Below are 21,292 nucleotides of genomic sequence, written 5' to 3' on the forward strand. Positions count from 1 at the left end.
ACCTGTTCATGAAGACCTGGAAATAGTGAACGAGACAAACATGGGTTCTTACATAGATATATAGTCCAGGACCACCAAAACCTACATATTAATTGTAAATATATGTGAGTGTAGGTCAGTGAAATTATAATGGATTTTAACTTTAATATATCTGAATTTGAGGGTAAAGGAGTAATGAATTTCTTCTGGGACTGAAAAAAAAAAAAAAAGAACCTTAATAATTAAGGGTCCAGAATTGGAAAAAGGAATATGCTATAGCAATAATTTTGATTGGTTAAATGGGTTGTTTTCAAGAAATCGAATAAAGAAAAATACAGAGATAAAAATATTATTGTAGACATACCGGGGGGAGCTTTGAAGAGATAGAGAACATATATTAATGTTGGGCTGTTAATAACACCTGGTATATATATTCAAAAGCAAGGACATTGAGTATCATGTAGCTGGGGGGACATATAGGCTTTTCCCCAGATCTATATCCCACAGCAGTTACATCCTTATTTGGTTACAGGATTCAGAACATGTTCAGTCATTTCTCAGTGACTTTGTATTGAGGGTGAATGGCCCAGTTAATTATCACAAATCCTTATTAGTTCTCAGAGCACTACACCATTGACAAATACCATTGATCCTGCATTTGAGGGACAGAATATCTCTTCCTGTCCATAACTCAGACCAGGATTGTGTTTCTATTTATCATTTTTTCCTTAATGGTTAATGTATAAATGGTTTAAACAGGTACAGTTCTCTTTGAGGGTTCTGTAATGTGCCTAGTGTCATATTTGATCTACCTGAACATATCTATTCCTCAAACAATGATTGTTTGGTTATAAGTCTATTCAAAGTCTGTTTTCTGGTCTTTATGAAATGAACAATATTTCACCATCATCTGTGTCTACCCTGCTGTGCTTGTGCTACATGGTGGACTTAGCTGACTCCTGTTGTTGTCACACATTCCCTCTCCCGATTTCCTTGCTCTCCCAGGCTGTTATGTGAATGAGTCCCATCTCAACTTTGATGGGTTTGGTTCAAGTAGTGAGAGTATCTGTCAATGTCTGGATGATTTTCCTTTGCATCTTCTGAAATCAGCTATGTTCGTAAAAATGACATGATTTTCTCCATTTTTGGGACTATCTTTGTAATGTTGGATAGGAATACTCTAATGCGTAGTACAGACTTTTGGTCCTCATAACTTCAAACACTCCAATGACTGTGCCTGCTCGTCATACCTCATGTAGGAGTCTGCAGATCACTTGACACAGTCTCTTGTACCAAGAAGAGTTTGCAGCTGTCAATTCTGAAAGACATATTTTCTCATGTCCTAGACCACTTACTCTTCTGTGGCAACAGGCTCAACTATTCTAAGAATTATTACTCAAACACAATTTTATTGAAATTATGTTAAATATTAGAGCTTCGCGTTTAACTTTTATTTTTTGCTTAGTTTTATGCTCATTAGTTTTTTAATAAATGATGAACTTATAAAATCTGACAGAGGATAAAATCAAATTGTTAGCACATTGTTTTTGCTTTTCTAAAGAAATTTATTTAACCTTCTATGAATCCATTTAATCATAAAATAAATCAAAAAAAAATCTCAAAATTAAAAAAAAATCAAACTTTTATACCTAAATTAATTTCATACTTAAAATACATATAACTCCTATAAACAAATCATAGTGATGTTTGTTAGAATTACTTTTGGGGGACAATGGTGAAGTTTTACTGTTGTATATGTATATGTATATTTATATGTATATGACATATAATTATATTTATATATGTACAGTGTACTGTACATATCTTTTACATCAATTTCAATAGTTTCTCACCTCCCTTTATAACTGTAAAATGAATTTTCAAGTATTTTAAAGCAATATTGATATTATATTTACATCTGGATGAATTGCTCTTGATGTTTTTATTATTGTCTGAAATACTGTTTTTTTCTGTTATGTTAATCAGGAATGCACATTAACATGTGATACATTATATTTTGAAAAACTAGCCTGTGAAAGAAAACATATTTCACACACCTCTTGGTTGTCTTTTTAGCTAATTATTTAAAGAATATTTTCTTTATTGAGCATCAGGCTTAATTACTTAATTAGATTACAGTCCAGGATGCTTTCAAGAAATGCATCCCATTCTATGAAGTACATAATATGTTATAAAATGTCCTAATTACATAATGGCTGGTAAAATGGATTCGTGCAGAAGAACATACATAATGAGAGATGTTTAAGAAAGTGAAAAAACACCAGGAGTTATCATAGCACAGAGACCGAGTTCCTCTCTGGAAAGGGATAATTTCTATCCCACAGCAAGGGTTGGGTCTCTGTCATCAGGACCAGGGATCTGCCAAGGAAAGGCTATGGTCACAGATCAACAGCAAAGGCTCTTTTCCACCTGGACTATCAGAGATCATAATTCTCTATGGAAAATGGTCCTTTTTGACCTAGATAAAAAGCCAGGTCTCCACCAGTAGGACTCAGAAACTGTGGGCAGATGGCTTGGCTTTCAGAACAACCTCACAAGAGCTCCCACACCTGAGTCCATGAAGACAGAACTGAGTCACTGCCATCAGAACTCACTACTTGCCCACAAAGAGTAAAACACCCAAGAGCATTTTTTTTTCTAAGCCAATGGGACCCCAGATCCACAGAAAAGACAGGCACCAGTCAATGACAACAATATCACCTATAATCACAGATAACAAGATGGCAAGAGGAAAGTGAAAGAACTTAAGCAATGGAAACTAAGACAACCTGGCAACATCAGAACCCAGATCTCCCAGCACAGCAAGTAGTGGAGTGTGAAACACAACAGAAAACACAAGACTTAGACTTGAAAGAATGCTTCATGATAATGATAAAGATCTTTGAGAAGCGCATGAATACCTCCCTTAAACAATTACAGGAGAACCAGGAGAAATCACTCAAAGTAATAAAGAAAAACACAACGAAACAGATAATGGAATTGAAATCAGAAATTGAAACAATAAATAAAACACAAAAGGAGACAACCCTGGAGATAAAAAAACTAAAAGAGAAATCAGGAGTCACAGATTCAAGCATCAGCAACAGACTACAAGAGATGAAAGAGAGATTCTCAGCATCTGAAGTAAACATAGAAAACATAGACAAAACAATTAGAGAAGATGCAAAAAACAAAAAGCTCCTAACCTGAAATGTCCAAAAATTTCAGGACACAATGAGAAGACCAATCCTAAGGATAATAGGTGTAGAAGAAGGTGAAGAATATGAAGTAAAAGGCACAGTAAATATCTTCAACACAATCATAGAAGAAAACTTTTCTACCCTTAAGAACAAGATGACCATGGACATAAAGAAAGCCTACAGAACTCCAAATAGAGTGGACCAGAAAGAAATTCTTCCCAACACATAATCGTCAAAATGCCAAATATTCAAAACAAAGAAAGAATACTAAAAGGAGTAAGAGAAAAAGGACATGTAATATATAAAGGCAGACCAAGCAGAATTACAACCGCAGTTCTCAACAGAGACTATGAAAGTTAGAAGATCCTGGACAGACATAATACAGACCCATAGAGAACACAAATGCCAGACCAGGTTACTATATCCAGAAAAACTATCAATTACCATAGATGCTGAGAACCAAGATATTTCAAGACAAAACCAAATTTACACAATATCTGAACACAAATCCAGTCCTACTAAGGATAATAGATGTAAAACTCAATACAAGGAGGGTAACTACACACTAGGAAAAGCAAGAAAATAAAGATGCAAGAAATCCAAAAGAAGACACACAGACATAGTTCTATCTCTAACAACAAAAATAGCAGGAATAAACAATCACTATTCCTTAATATCTGTTAGCATAAGTGGACTCAATTCACCAATAAAGACATATGGACTATAAGACTGAATATGTAAACAGGATTCAGCATTTGCTACATACAGGAAACTCAGCTCAGAGACAATGAAAGACACTACCTCAGAGTAAAAGGCTGGCAAAAACACCTTCCAAGCAAATGGCCCCAAGAAACAAGCTGGAGTAGCCATTCTATTATTGAATAAAATAGATTTTCAACCAAAAGTTATCAAAAACAATAAGAAAATATATTTTTTATTCATTAATTGAAAAATTTATCAAGATGAATTCTCAATCCTGAACCAAATACAAGAGCACCAACATTCATAAAAGAAACCCTATTAAAGAACAAAACATATATTGCACCACACACAATAATAGTGGGAGACTTCATCACCCCACTCTCATCGATGGACAAATAATGGAAGCAGAAACTAAACAAAGGCACACTGAAACTAGAAGAGGTTATGTACCAATTGAAATTAACAAACATTTACAGAACATTTCATCCTAAAACAAAAGAATGTACCTTCTTCACAGCACCTCATGTCACCTTTTCAGAACTAATCATATAGTTGGTCACAAAACAAGCCTCAACAGATAAAAATAAGATTGAAATACTCCCATGCATCCTATCAGATCACCATGGACGAAGCCCAGTTTTCTATAATAACAAAGACAACAAAAAGTCCACATATACATGGAAGCTGAAAAATTCTCTAATCAACAATAAAATGGTCAAAGAAGAAATAAAGAAAGAAATTAAGAATTTTTAAAAATTTAATAAAAATAAATACACAACTTACCCAAACCTATGAAAGCAGTACTAAGAGGAAAACTCATAGCACTGAGTGCCTCCAAAATAAAACTGGAGAGAGCATACACTAGAAGCTTGACCACACAGATGAAAGCTCTAGAATAAATGGAATCAGATACACCCAAGAGGAGTAGATGGCAGGAAATAATCAAACTCAGAGCAGAAATCAACCAAATAGAAACAAGAAGAATCATACAAAGAAGCAATCATACAAAGGAACTGGTTCTTTGAGAAAATCAACAGGATTGATAAACTGTTAGCCATACTGATGAGAGGGCACAAAAAGAGTATCCAAATTTTAAAAAATCAGAAATGAAAGGGGAGATATAACAACAGAAACTGAGGAAATTCAAGAAATGATCAGATTCTACTTAAAAAAGTGTATATGCAACAAAACTAGAAAATCTTGAGGAAGTGGACAAATTTCTAGACAGATACCAGATCACAAAGTTAAATCAGGACCAGATAAACCATCTAAACAATCCTATTATAACCAAAGAAATAAAAGCAGTCATTAAAACCTCCTAAACAAAGTAACAAACAAGAAAACCCAGGACCAGATGGGTCCAGTGCAGAATTTTATCAGACCTACATAGAAGACCTAATACCAATACTCTCCAAACTGTTCCATAGAATAGAGACAGAGGGAACACCAACCAACCCATTCTTCGAAGCCACAATTACACTCATTCCTAAACAATACAAAGACCATGTAAGGAAAGAGAAGTTCAGACCAATCTCTCTCATGGACACTGATACAAAGATAGTCTATAAAATTCTTGCAAACCGAATCTAAGAACACATCAAAAAGATCACCCAACATGATCACTTAGGCTTCATCCTTAGAAATCAAGTATGGTTCAATAAACAGAAATCCATCAATGAAATTCACAATATAAACAAACTCAAAGAAATAAAGATCACATAATCACTTCACTAGATGTTGAGAAAGCATTAGAAAAAATTCAGTAGCCCTTCAGGTTAAAAGTCTTGGAAAGAGTAGGAATCCTAAACATAATAGAAGCAATATGCAGCAAACCAGTAGCCAACATCAAATAGTGAGAAACTTGAAACAATCCCACTAAAATCAGGGACTAGACAAGGCTGCCCACTCTCCCCCTACCTATTCAATATAGTCCTGGCCAGAGCAAAAAGACAACAAAAGGACGTAAAAGAGATACAAATAGGAAAGGAAGAAATAAAAAAATGTCACTATTTGCAGATGATGTGATAGTGTACTTAAGTGATCCCCAAAATTCCCCCAGAGAACTTTTTTTTTACAGCTGATAAATAACTTCAGCAAAGTGGCAGGATATAAAATTAACTCAAACAAATCAGTAGCCTTCCTTTCCTCAAAATATAAACATGCTGAGAAAGATAAGAGGGAAAAGATACTCTTCACAATAGTCACAACAATATGAAATACTATGCTGTGACCCTAACTAAGCAAGTAAAAGATCTGTACAAGAACTTCAAATCTCTGAAGAAGGAAATTGAAGAAGATCTCAGAAGACTGAAAGATCTCCCATGCTCATGGATTGGAAGGATCAACGATGTAAAAATGGCCTTCTTACCAAAAGCAACTGACATATTCAGTACAATCTCCCTCAAAATTCCAACTCAATTTTTCAGTGTTAAAAAGAACAATTTGAAAAGTCATCTGGAACAACAAAAAACCCAGGAATATCAAAATCTATTCTCAATATATTGAAGAATCATCATCTACAATATATAATAAGAAAACTTCTGCAGGAATCACCATCCTTGACCTCAAGCTATATTGCGAACAATGGGTTAAAAATTGCATGGTCTTGGTACAAAAATAAATAGGTAGATCAATGGAACAGATTACAAGATCCAGAAATGAACTCTCACACATTTGGCCACTTGATCTTTGATGAAGGAGCTGAAATTTTTCAGGGGAAAAAGGACAGCCTCTTCAAAAAACGACGTTGGCTCAACTGTCAGTCAGCATGCAGAAGAATGAAAACAGACACTTTCTTATCTCTTTGCACAAAGCTCAATGCAAGTGGATTGTAGGAAGCCGTTGGCGCCAAAAGATGGCCCCAGCTTCCCGCCCATTGTTCAGCCTGCAAAAACCTTTTTCCTCGTGTTGCTTGGCAACCATATAAGTCACAGCCCAATCTCGGGGCACGTGATTGCGCTACAGGAAGATGCACCAATCAGGTAGCAACACAAGTCTCTTAGGCATTTATAAGCAGTGCATTTCTCCCCCACGTGAGGAGATTGCGAGAGATAATGGAGAGATTGCGGGAGACACCACGTGGAGAGATGGCAGAGAGATACCACGTGGAGAGAGACCCGATAGGAGAGATTGCGGGAGATCCCACATTGAGAGAGACTCAGTAAAAGAGATTGCGGAGAGATCCCACGTGGAGAGAGACTGGGCAGAGAGATCGCACGTGGGAGACTGCACGTGAGAGGTCGCCTATACAGTAGACCCCGGTAGGGAGTCCCCGGCTCAGAGAGAAGTTTCCTGCTCAAGAAGTCCCCTGCTCAGAGTGCTGTACAATAAAGGTTATCCACAGAAGAATCCGGTTGTTGCACGCCTGTTCCTATCGGCGGGAAGCGTGGGCGTGCAACAGTGGATGAAATATCTGCACATAAAACCAGGTATACTGAAACTATTAGAAGAGAAAGTGGGGAAATGCTTATAACATATAGGTACAGGGGGAATATTCTGAACAGAACACCAATGGCTTGTGTTCTAAGATCAAGAATTGGTAAATGGTACCTCATGAGACTGCAAAGTTTCTGTAAGGCTAAGGACACTGTCACGAAAACAAAACAGCAGCCAACAGACAGGGAAAAGGTCTTTACTAATTCCACATCTGATAGAGATCTAACATCCAATATATACAAAGACCACAAGAAGTTAGACTCCAGAGAATCAAACAATCCTATTTAAAAATAGGGTACAAAACTAAAAGAATTCTCAAGTGAGAAATATTGAATGGCTGAGAAGCACGTAAGGAAATGCTCAACAACCCTAGTCATCAGGGAAATGCAAATCAAAACAACCCTGAGATTCCACCTCACACCAGTCAGAATGGTTAAGATAAAAACTTACATGACAGCAGATGCTGGTGAGGAAGAGGAGAAAGAGGAACACTTCTCCACTGTTGGTGGGGTTGTAAAATGGTACAACCCCTCTGGAAATCAGTCTGAAAGTTCCTCAGAGAATTGGAAATAGTACTAACTGAAGATCCAGTTATTCTACTTCTGGGCATATACCCCAAAGTGCTCTGACATATAATGACACATGCTCCACCATGTTCATATCAGCCTTATATATAATAACCAGAAGCTGAAAAGAACCAGATGTCTTTCAGTAGATGAATGAATACAAAATACATTTACACAGTGAGTTCAACTCACCTATTAGAAACAATTACTTTATGAAATTCCTAGGCAAATGAATGGAACTAGAGAATATCATCCTTAGTGAAGTAAGACAGTCATAAAAGAACAGACATAATATTCAGTCACTGATAATTGGATAGTAGACCCAGAAAGTTCTGAATACCCACGAAACAATTCACACACCATAGGAAGCTCAAAAAACGAAAGGCCAAATTGTGGATGCCTTAGTTCTTCTTAGAACCAACAAAAAACAACAACAACAACAACAGCAAACAAGTGTATAGCACCTCACAATGTGGTACATTTAGACCTTAAATCATTAATAATTCAAGAGCTAAGAATGCAGCCTTTTGGCAATCTTTGGTATTTAAAAATCATTGTTTAATCTTTACACAACAAAAAAACTTTGACTATTTCCATTTTATGCTTTGTTTTATATGTACTTTATGCTCATTCTAACTAGTAAGTTTTCAATGCATACTATCAAAACTTTAAAATATGAAGTACTAACAAAATGCATTCATATAGTTTTATGCAAAAAAATAATATTAGAAACATTTGAACTTAAAAAAATAATACTAAACTGTGCCTTTGCCCAATTAATGACTTCTGGATGGGGAGGGAGCTTGAGGTGCGTTTTAATTTTTTTCTATTTTTTTGGAGCTGAGATGGAGGCCACAGAGGGTGGTGGACAGACTTGAGAGGAGTGTGAAGTGAGAGAACTCAGAGTTCATGCTATGAAATTCCCAAATAATCAATAAAAATATTATGAAAACAAAGAAAAAAAAGAAGAAAGTGAGTGAAATTCACACACCAGCACAGTTATCTGTGCTGGGCATTGGTAGTGAGAATAAAATTTATTATTTACTTCTAAATTTTTTTAGAATAGACCACAAATATATATATATATATATATATATATATATATATATATATATATATATATATATATGTGTGTGTGTGTGTGTGTGTGTGTGTGTGTGTGTATTATATATTGCCATATTTGAAATTATAAGACAAAGTCAATGTGAATGTTAAACATATAGCCCTTGAACATAGTGTAGCTAACACCGACACACATTTTCTGAGGTCATTGAGAAAGTTCAGCATGGCAGCACTCTCCAGAAGTCATGAAGCTCTGATTGACTCTGTGTGTCAGGCTGAGAATTTTTGTGCTTATAAAATTCCATGAACTTCCAGATCTTAGCATTCCCACTAGATGATTGAGATTGTCAATTTAAGTAGCTCCTGTGAATTTTCCTATTAGAAAATGGAGGAACCAGGTTGTGATAAAATCAACGCAGCTGGATGAGCACTTAAGAATCATCTGGAACAGGGTGTGGTATAGAGAGATCTTAATTTCAGAGGCAAAGAGTCAGAGAGAGGCAGAGAGGCATAGAGGAGAGCACAGAGAGAGAGGCAGTGTCAGGCAAGTTGCTGCATTAGAGGCCAGCATGGTCTACACAGAGCAACCCTTTCTCAAATGAACAAACAATGAAATAGAAATAAAGAAAATAAATAAGCAATTAGGAAATTGTAATGAGGAACACAAATATTCTTGTCCCTTCTCTTTTGGAACCAGTCACTCAAATTTCCTGTGAAGTAGCTCAGCCAACAAGCTAAAGAGAACAGAGTGGGTATTGTATAATAATGAACATTATAGTTGGTGCTAGAATAAATAAACATCATTATTCATGAGGCATGCAACCTCCTCAAACTTAGAGGAGTAAAAGAAGCAAAATGTAAAGAGATCAGCAGTTTGGGATTGATAAAATTGCAAAATGCATTTTTGGTGAAGATTTCTTGTACTCTTCTCTCCATTGCTTACATTTTATTGTTATAACTTAAGATATTGAAGGTTCCTAAGACCTGCAAGTCTGGTTCAGTGGCTGCATTTAAAGGTACTTTCTAAAAATGGAGCACAGAATACCTGGTGGGAGTCACAGGGGGTTACATCATGGAAGTACGGGTGATTAGGTAATTCTCTTGATATCCTTCAAATCACACATTGATGGATAGCGGTGCTCTCTGAGCGCTTCCTATTTTTAGAAACACCCCGCAGCCCAGCAGACTGGGAAGAGGCAGAAGACTGGCATTTCCATCCTTGGCCTTTCGGGTGAGGTCTAAGCAGGGAACTGATGGGAAAATGACCTCTATTTTGGAATGATGTAAGACTGCAGGAAAATGACCCAGTAATAAGAAACTGAAAGAGCTGTTTTGGGGAGGATCTTGGAATGTCTGCTGCTCAGAGACTCACAGTGCATTCAGGAAAAGAGGCACAACGGGCAACGTGGAAATGGACCTAACACTAAGCAATGCAGCCACAGGTCCACAAAGAAGCAGGGCCCACATTGCCATAGTCCCATGGGTGCCTTGGGCCTCAGGAATGTTTCTCCAGTGGTGCATATACACATCTGCATATACACATGAGCAGCTGGCCTTCCCTGTGCCTTCAGCTATGCTGAGATTGCTCATACTCAAATATTTAAATGTAATATTTTAATCATATGTGGTAAATGAATATTAGATATTTGTTTATGGTCTATGCAAACATGATTAACAACAATCACTAAAGAAGAAAAGTAACCATCTTGTTTGTTACATTGTTCTTTCCTTTAGAGACAGTGCTCTCCCCAGAGGAAGAGTTTAGGTTTCTCGCAACACATTTTTATGTTAATCCATTGACAGCCCTGTTCTGTGAGGGAAGGGAAACAGGATCCTGAAAGAACCATGTGTCTGAAAGCAAGTGCTGTTCTTGGGGGTCACAGCTACTGCACTTAGCAGATGCTTGGTTTAGAGCCAGTCTCTTCATATTTCAGAAGTTTGTTTTCTCTTCTATAAAGCAGGGAGAATGATCTATTTATAAGCTATGTTTCTTGAAAACTCAAATGTTTCAAAGTTCCTTGCAAACTAAAAGATACATATTTTATTACAAAAATGGTGTGTTGGAGGGAACTGATAAGATTGTATTCACCATGGTGATTCTCTGATATTTTTCTGATTCATTAGCTCTGTGAAGGTGGGTTCAGTTTGGTGCATATTAAATGAAAGAATGGTCTAATTGTGCCAGAAACTTTTGACTCCTTACATACTTGGTGGTAACTATTTGTATCAAATTTCATGAGATCGGGAAATATAAAACATTAAAGATAGAACTTTCCAGAGTAGAAAATTACTTTTTATGCCTTTTGGGAGGATGTCTAAATGAAAAAGTGTTTCTCTGTTTAAAAACAAATGATTTTGTTTCCTGTTAGATGACAATATCTCTAAACTGAGTGAATCCAGGGTCAGAGAGCTTAGGAAATTGAACACTGCTTGCTCGCTGACTGTGAGGCATCAAATGGAGGACAGTCCCCATTGAAGGTTCTATCTTGTGGGAAACAGCTCAGAGAAAATATCACAGTATTTTTTTTTTACCAAGCTATATAAAATAAATGGTGAAACATATTTGTCTAGGCTGATTAACCTTTAAATTTGAAAAATTTCAGAAGCAAAACATTAACAAGCATGGTAGGATGTCTTTTTCATCTGCCTATATATATGTGTGTCCGTGTGTGTGTGTGTGTGTGTGTGTGTGTGTGTGTGTGTGTGTGTGTGTGTGTGTAAAAGAGAAACAGAGTCAGAGGGATTAACATATGTATGTGAGTATTACTTATGCATATACATGTATATAGATGTCTGTGCCCAAGTACTATCAGCCATTTTTTTTTAATTTCTTAGAATGGGTCTCTCTCACATAGCATAGGTTCATATATTTTATTAGATGAATTTGACCATCTAAAGGGACCCAGAAATCCCTTACCCATTTCTTCCTACTACTGGGATTACAGGCTCATGTTTCATGGCCAACTATTGATTTTGGGTCAGGGATACTCAGATCCTTCTTCATGGAAGTGAAACACTACAGACAAATCTAGCAGCCCAACCCCATAATATCTGCTAAATCACTACATTGAAAAGGGACAATAAATGCATAAAAATGCCATGAATAGAAAAGTTGCTTTTAAAGAAACTTAGGAGACACTGTTGCAATATAGTAGTAGAATAATCTTATTGACTCATAAGTGGTGGTTTGTCCTGGGTCCAATCATATTCAAACAAACACAGTTTCCATAGTTTTGCACAGCCTCAAGAGTATTTAAAAGTCAAAAGTTCGAAGTCTTTTCTACACTCATGCAATCTCTTAACTATAATACTCTATAATATCAAAATAAAAAAGCAGTTCACATACTCCCAATATCACAGGATTTGAAAATATTATAGTGAGAAAATACTGGATCAAAGCAAGACCAAAATCCAGCTGGGGAAACTACAAACTCTGCCCCTACATGCCTGATGTCCAATTCCTTTCTTTCAGCTTTGTTGAGTGCAACACAATGTTTTCTCTTTGGCTGTTTTCACTCCGTTAGAAGCTTTCCTCATCATGTATCCTATGGCAGTGTGATCTTTGGCATCTTAGGGTATTCAAGGCATGAACTTGCTGTGTAGACTGATCTTGAACTCAGAGGTCTGTGTTTCTCTGTCTCCTGGTATAAAGGCATGTACCAATATTCCAGGACTTCATCTTTTAAAAATTCTTTTTCATAAAATCATCATAAGTATGTCCATTTTGCCTCAAGATCTGGATCATAAGTGTGTCCTAAATATCTAGATTGTAGTACATTCCAGATATACTCAAGTTGACAAACAAGAATAGTCATCACAACCTACTCTTTGTCAACTTAATTAAAATCATATCTCATGTTTAAACAAAAAGAATACCCAGGTCATGAAAATACCTAACATGAAATAATTATTCCTCATACAACCAAAAACACATTATAAATTTAGAATAGGTCAATGTTCCTTGGGAAACATCCTTTTAGTATCTCAAACTTAAAAATAATAATCATTGATATTTCATCTTATTGATATTAAATAAATTGAAAGAAAACACACAAACACACACACACACACATATATATATTTACATTCTTAACCAAATAAAACAAAAGACTTCATGTCAATTATAGTCCCTTTTTCTTCAACTGGTGTTGTATTCCTAGATAATATTTATAGCTACCTTCATCTACTCTCTTTTCTGTATTTCCTTTACCCTCTGCAAGCACCTTAGTAGATCTTGGCTCTTTTCATGGCTATTTTTGGAAGCCCTGTCCCATACCTTCATTTTGATGGGTGTGTGTACTTTGTCATCCTACTTGAATTAGGCTGTCTTAGTTTTCCAAGGACTTTAATCACAGACATGGTAGTACTAAGAAGTGCCCTAAAGGATCTCCTGCACTCTGAAAATATCCTTTTTACCTCCATTGTGGAGATGTAATCCAATTTATACATTGTAACTTGGATCTAGCACCTCTCTTAACACTGTTATTCCTTTCTTAGTCTGTTGGTTTAAGGGTATTAGAAGCCCAAAATGACCAGAGGAAAGTCTGAGTTTCTAGTTCAGTGAAATATTTGTTATGGCTTCTGGCAGGAACACTTCCATATAGAATCAAAACATTTTCACCAGCAGAACATAGGGTTATAGGTACAAGAAGCAAAACATTTACTCATGGGTTATTAAGAGTGATAATGAGTGGAACTGTTCCATTCTTAGACCCCGTGTTTCTGTCTATAAGAGAAACTGTATCATATGTAGGTACTCCACACTTCTGGTACCAACTTCTGTCTTGTTAGGGTTTCATTGCTACAAATAGACATGACCAGGATAACTTTTACAAAAGCAAACATTTCATTAAGGCTGGCTTAAAGTTTCAGAGATTTAGTCTATTATCATTAGGGCAGGAAGCGTGGAAGCATGCATGCACACATGGTGCGGGAACTGCCAAGATTTCAGCATCTTGATTCAAAGGGAGCCAGATGGGACTGTCTCCTGCCAGCAACCAGGCAGACACTTTCACACTGGTGGAGCCTGAGCAAAAAAAGACCCCCAAACCAGTCTACACTGTGACATACTTCCTTCAAATAGGCCACACTTCCTCCAATAAGGTAACACTTTCTCATGCTGGACACAATTATGATACTCTCCTGTGCTTGCAGAAAGCAATCTAGCCTGTCTTCTGACATAATTCATCCAGATGAGGGTAGAAACAGATGCAGAAACATCAGATAGAGTTCAAGGAGTCTTGTGGAAGAGTAGAAGGAAGACTGAGGGAGTTTGAGGAGTCAAAGACAATACAAGAAAACCAACAGAGTCAACTAAACTGGGACCATCGGGGCTTACAGAAACTGTACTAATAACCAAAGAACATTCGTGGATAAATCTAGGTCCTTGACACAATTGTAGCAGAGGTTCAGCTTGGTCTTCATGTTGGTTCTCTAACAGTTGGAGTTGGATCTGTCTCTTACTCTGTTGCCTACCCTTCCACTCCTTTTACCAAGCTGAGTTGCCTTTTCTGATCTCAGTGGGAAAGAGTACACATAGTCTTGCTTTGACTTGATATTCCAGGGTAGGTTGCCACCCATGGTAGGGCCTCCCCTTCTAACCCTTCTTTGAGAAGAAGGGGAAGAAAATTTTGAGGGAGGAGGTTGGGACTGAGAGCAGAAGAGGGAGAACTGTAATCAGTATGCAAAATGCAAAGTGAATAAATAAAAGAACTAATGAAAAATAATATAATTGTTAAAATGGGCCCTGATACTGCATTTTGAGATAAAGGAGGTGCTGTACATGTATCAAAAGAGAAACAAACACCAACTGAGCTATAAACCCTTCTATCTACAATAATATCTGTCCTGGAAGATATGCTAAGGCAAGAGCACACAAAGCTTAAGGGAAGGACCAACCAATATCTGATTTAATTTGAGGAACTCTCCATGAGATGGAACCCATATATGAAACCAGTTGGGTAAGCAAGAACCTGAGACAATGGATCTGTAGTAAAATGTCCTCCTAAAGAACATAGCAATAAAATTATACCTTATGACATCTTTATATATTCATATATCAGTGTCTTGATAAGTCATAATAAGAGAAGCTTGAACAAATATAGAGACCAACAGAAAATAGCCAGAAAGTGGGAGACCTTTCAAGATGTATCTCTAAATAATATGTCCCCATCAAATTTCCCGACTCAGGCTTCAGAGATACATGCAGGAAAGAACAAAAAAAAAAAAATTACGGGCCACTGCAGGTGTAGAACAAGGAACTTTTAAATACAACAGGATGACAGATATGTGAAGTAACAGAGACCAAGGCCACATGGACAAGAACCAGTCTCCATTTGATAACCACTTGCAAATCGTAATTAGTTTTTTCTAAGATTATCTCACTAGGAAAAAAACTAAAAAAAAAAACATTCTTCTTTCCCTCTAAAAGGAAAGCATTTCATTTGGGCTGGTTTACAGGTTTGGAGATTTAGTCTGTTGCCAGCATGATGGGTAGCATAGTACCAAGCAGTAAGCATGGTGCTAGAAAGCTCTATATCTCAATCTGATGTAAAGACTGAAACAGACAGAGAGAGAGAGAGAGAGAGAGAGAGAGAGAGAGAGAGAGAGAGAGAGAGAGGAGCCAGAAATACAGAGACGACACAAAGACAGAGTCAGAGTCAGAAAGAGTCAGACAGAGATAGACACACACAAAGAGAGAAGGGGGGGAGCAGTTCACAAAGGTTTAAAGACTGGTGAGAAGGGGATCTGAGCATCCAGGGAGCAGAGAGATCTCTGCCAAGTGCACACTGAAAACTCGCCTCTGCCCTACCTGAACGAGGGACCAAGAACCCAGCATTGGAAACTCTGTTCCCACCTGGCAGATTCGGGGTACAAAACAGGACTCGGAACATCCACCACCTCCACCAGTAAAGACCTAAGGACACAGACCAGGTACAAGGGAAAGGCAAGGACATATCACTGACAAAAAAATGGCAAGAGAAAAGCGAAAGAGCATATCCCAAGGAAACCAAGACAACGTGGCAACACCAGTACCCAGCTCTCCCATCACAGCAAACAGCAGAATGCCAAACACTCCAGTAAAAGAAGATGCAGACCTAAAATCATACCTCAAGATGCTGATAGAGATCCGTAAACAAGAACGGGAGTAAAAGCAAAGGAATCAGAAGCTTTTAAAGAGGAAACAAGAAAAACAATCAAAGAACTCAAAGAACTGGAGGAAAACAGAACCAAAGAGATGAAGGAATGGAAGAAGAAATTCAAAATGGAAATTGACACAATAAAGAAAACACTAAACGAGATAACTCTAGAGGTAGAAGACCTAAAAAAGAAATTAGGAGTCACAGAAGCAAGCATTTTGAGTATACTAAAAGAGATGGAAGAGAGATTCTCGGAGGAAGAAGACAACATTGTAAACATAGACAAAACAGCAAGAGATAATGCAAAAACCAAAAAGCTCCTAACCCAAAATGTCCAGGAGATCCAGGACACAATGAGAAGACCAAACCTAAGAATAATAGGAATAGAAGAGGGAGAAGAATATCAAGTAAGAGGCACAGTAGATATCTTCAACAAAATTGTACAAAAAAACTTCCCTACCCTTAAGAATGAGATGACCACTAGCATAAAAGAAGCCTTCAGAACTCCAAATAGGTTGGAACAGAAAAGAAATTCCCCCCCGATACATAATAGTCAAAACACCAAGTGCCCAAAGCAAAGAAAGAATACTAAAAGCACTAAGGGAAAAAGGTCAGGTAACATATAAAGGCAGACCAATCAGAATCACACCCGGTTTCTCAAAAGAGACTATGAAAGCTAGAAGAGCATGGACAGACATCATGCACACCCTAAGAGAGCACAAGTGCCAGCCCAAGCTGCTATACCCAGCAAAACTTTCAATCACCATAGATGGAGAGATGAAGATATTTCAAGACAAATCTAAATTTACAAAATATCTGACCACAAACCCAGCACTACAACGAATTATAGCTGGAAAACCCAATACAATAAAGGGAACTACATTCTAGTAAAAACAAGAAAACTCCTAAGTAAGAACACCAAAAGAAAAAAAAGACACAGACACAAATTAACCTACAAAAGCAATAATAGCAGGAAACAGAAACTACTATTCCTTGATATCTATTAACATAAATGGACTCAAATCCCCAATAAAGAGACATAGGCTATCAGGCTGGATATATAAACAAAATCCAGAATTTTGCTGCATAGAGGAAACTCATCTCAGAGACAAAGACAGACACTATCTCAGAGTAAAAGGTTGGGAAAAAAACTTCCAGGCAAACAGCTCCAAGAAGCAAGTTGGAGTGGCTATTCTAATATCGAATAAAGTAAATTTCCAACCAAAAGTTATCAAAAAAGATAAGGAAGGACACTTTTTACTCATTACAGGGGAAATCTGTCAGGAGGAACTCACAATCCTTAACATATATGCTCCAAATACAAAGGCAAACACATTCATAAAAGAAACCCTAATAAAGCTCAAAAAATACATTTCACCACACACAATAATTATGGGAGACTTTAATACCCCGCTCTCAGCAATGAACAGATCATGGAAACAGAAACTGAACAAGGACACTGTAACACTAGCAGAGACTATGAACCAACTAGAATTAATAGATATCTACAGAACATATCATCCTAAAGTAAAAGAATACACCTTTTTCTCAGCACCCCATGGCACCTTCTCAAAAATTGACCACATAATTGGACACAGAACGAGCCTCAATCAACATAAGAAGATTGAAATACACCCATGCATCCTCTCAGATCACCATGGTCTAAGGCTGGTCTTTAATTACAACAAAGACAACAAAAAGCTCACATACACATGGAAACTAAACAATGTTCTGTTAAACAATAGCAGTGTCAAAGAAGAAATAAAGAAAGAAATTAAGCATTTTCTAGAATTTAATGAAAACGTAAACACAACATACCAAAACCTATGGGATGCAATGAAAGCAGTACTGAGAGGAAAACTCATAGCCCTGAGAACTTCCAAAAAGAAACTGGAGAGAGCATACATCAGCAACTTGACAGAACAGCTAAAAGCTGTAGAACAAAAGAAAGCAGATACACCGAAGAGGAGTAGACAAAAAGAAATAATCAAAATTAGGGCAGAAGAAGACCAAATAGAAACCAAAAAAAAAAAAAAAAAAAAAAAAAAAAAAAAACATAGAAAGAATCAACAAAACCAAGAGCTGGTTCTTTGAGAATATCAACAAGATTGAAAAACCCCTAGCCAGACTATCTAGAGGGCAAACAGAGAATATAGAAATTAGCAAAATCAGAAATGAAAGTGGACACATTCCAAATGAAACTGAGAAAATTCAAGAAATAATCAGATCCTACTACAAAAGCCCATACTCCACAAAGTTGGAAAATCTGATAGAAATGGGCAAATTCCTAGACAGATACAAGATCCTAAAGTTAAACCAGGACCAGGTACACCATCTAAATAATCCCATAACACCTAAAGAAATAGAAGAAGTCATCAAAAGCCTCCCACCAAAAAAATCCCAGGTCCAGACAGGTTCAGTCCAAAATTTATTCAGACATTTATTGCAGAAATGAAACCAATACTGTCCAAACTCTTCCACAAGATAGAATCAGATGAAATACTACCTAACTCATTTTTTGAGGCTACAATAACCCTCATTCCTAAACCACAAAAAGACCCTACAAAAAAAGAGAACTTCAGACCAGTCTTACTTATGAACTTTGATCCAAAAATAATCAACAAAATCCTTGCAAACCAAATCGAAAAATACACAAAAAACATTCACCATGACCAAGTAGGCTTTATCCCTGGGATGCAGGAATGGTTTAATATAAGGAAATCCATCAATGTAATCCACCATATAAACAAACTCAAAAGAACAAAATCACATGGTCATCTCACTAGATGCTGAGAAAACTTTTCACAAAATTCAACAACCCTTCATGTTAAAATGCCTGGAAAGAACAGGAATCCAAGGTCCATATCTAAACATAATAAAAGCAATATACAGCACACCAACAGCCAACATCAAACTTAATGGTGGGAAACTTGAAGCAATCCCACTAAAATCAGGGACTCGACAAGGCTGCCCACTCTCTCCCTACCTAGTCAACATAATACTGGAAGTCCTGGCTGGAACAATTAGACAGCAAAAGGAGATCAAGAGGATACAAATCAGAAAGGAAGAGGTATAAACATCACTCTTTGCAGATGACATGATAGTGTACTTAAGAGACCCCACAAATTCCACCAGAGAATTCCAACAACTGATAAACAAGTTCAGCAAAGTGGCTGGATACAAAATTAACTCAAACAAATCAGTAGCCTTCCTGTATTCAAAGGACAAACATATGGAGAAAAAAATTAGATACCCTTCACAATAGTCACAAAAACCATGAAATACCTTGGTGTGACTATAACTAAGAAAGTGAAGGACCTGTATGACAAGAACTTCAAACCTCTAAAGAGGGAAATCGAGGAAGATCTCAGAAAATGGATAGATCTCCCATGCTCATGGATTGTGAGAATAAACATTTTAAAAATGACCAACCTACCAAAAGCAACCTACAGAATCAATGCAATCCCCATCAAAATTCCAACCCAGTTCTACATTGTGTTGGAAAAATCAATCTGCAATTTCATCTGGAATAAGAAAAGACCTAGAATAGCGAAATCTATCCTCAACAACAAGAAAACATCTGTGGGAATCATTATCCCTGACCTCAAGCTATATTACAAGAGAATTGTGCTGAAAACTACATGGTACTGGTACAGAAATTGGCATGTGGGTCAATGGAATAAAATAGAAGATCCATAAATGAGCCCTCACATATATGATCACCTGATTTTTGACAAAGGAGCCATAAACATTCAAGGAAAAAAGGACAGCCTATTCAACAAATGGTACTGGTCCAACGGGCATTCAGCATGCAGAAGAATGAAAATAGACCCTTTCTTATCTCATTGTAAAAAGTTCAAGTGTAAGTGTATCAAAGATCTCCACATTAACCAGATACACTAAAACTATTAGATGAGAAAGTAGGGAAAACCTTAGAACACATAGGCACAGGAGAAAATTTTTTGAACAAAACAACAATGGCTCAAGCTCTAAGGTCAAAGATTAACAAATGGGACTTAATGAGATTGCAAGGTTTCTGTAAGGCTAAGGACATCGTCAAGAAAACAAAATGGCAGCTAACAGAATGGGAAAAGATCTTTACCAACTCCACATCAGATAGAGGCCTAATATCCAAGGTGTACAAGGAACTCAAAAAGCTAGACACCAGAGAATCAAACAACCCTATTAAAAAATGGGGTACAGAGCTAAAAAAAAAAAAAGTTCTCAATTGAGGAATATCATCTGAGTTTTGGATCTTGGCCAATCTGACTGGTGTGAGGTGTAATCTCAGGGTTGTTTTGATTTGCATTTCCTTGATGTATAACGATGTTGAATGCTTCCTTAGATGCTTCTCAGCCATTCAATCAATATTTCTCAATTGAGAAAATTCATTTAGCTCTGTACCTCATTTTTAATAGGGTTGTTTGATTCTCTGGTGTCTAACTTCTTAAGTTCTTTCTATACCTTGTATAATAGGCCTATATCAGATGTGGGGTTGGTAAAAATCTTTTCCTAATCAGTTGGCTGCTGTTTTGTTTTCTTCACAGTGTCCTAAGCCTTACAGAAACTTTGCAATCTCATTAAGTCCCATTTGTCAATCTTTGACCTTAGAGCAGAGCCATTGGTGTTCTGTTCAGGAAATTTTCTTCTGTGCCTATGTGTTCTATGGTTTTCAATACTTTCTGGTCGAATAATTTAGTGTACCTGGTTTAATATGGAGATCTTTGATCTACTTGCACTTGAGCTTTGTACAAGGTGATAAGAAAGGGTCTATTTTCATTCTTCTGCATGCTGAATGCCAGTTGGACCAACACCATTTGTTGAATAGGCTATCCTTTTTCCATTGAATGTTTATAGCTCCTTTGTCAAAATCAAGTGACCCTTTATATGGGAGCTAATTTCTGGATCTTCTATTCTATACCACTGAACCACATGCCTTTCTCTGTACCAGTAACATGCAGGTTTTGGCACAATTGCCTTATAATATAACTTAAGGTTAGGGATAAAGATTCCGACAGATGTCTTCTTTTTAAGTGTGGATTTCCTTATTCTAGGTTTTTTGTTATTCCAGATGAAATTGTATATTGACCTTTCCTACTCTATGAAAAATTGGGTTGGAATTTTGATGAGGATTGCATTGAATCTGTAGATTGCTTTTGGTAAGATGGTCATTTTTACAATGTTGATCCTTCCAAGCCATGAGCTTGGG

This window comes from Micromys minutus (assembly GCF_963924665.1).
Source record: "Micromys minutus genome assembly, chromosome: 4".
Classification (NCBI taxonomy): Eukaryota; Metazoa; Chordata; class Mammalia; order Rodentia; family Muridae; genus Micromys; species Micromys minutus.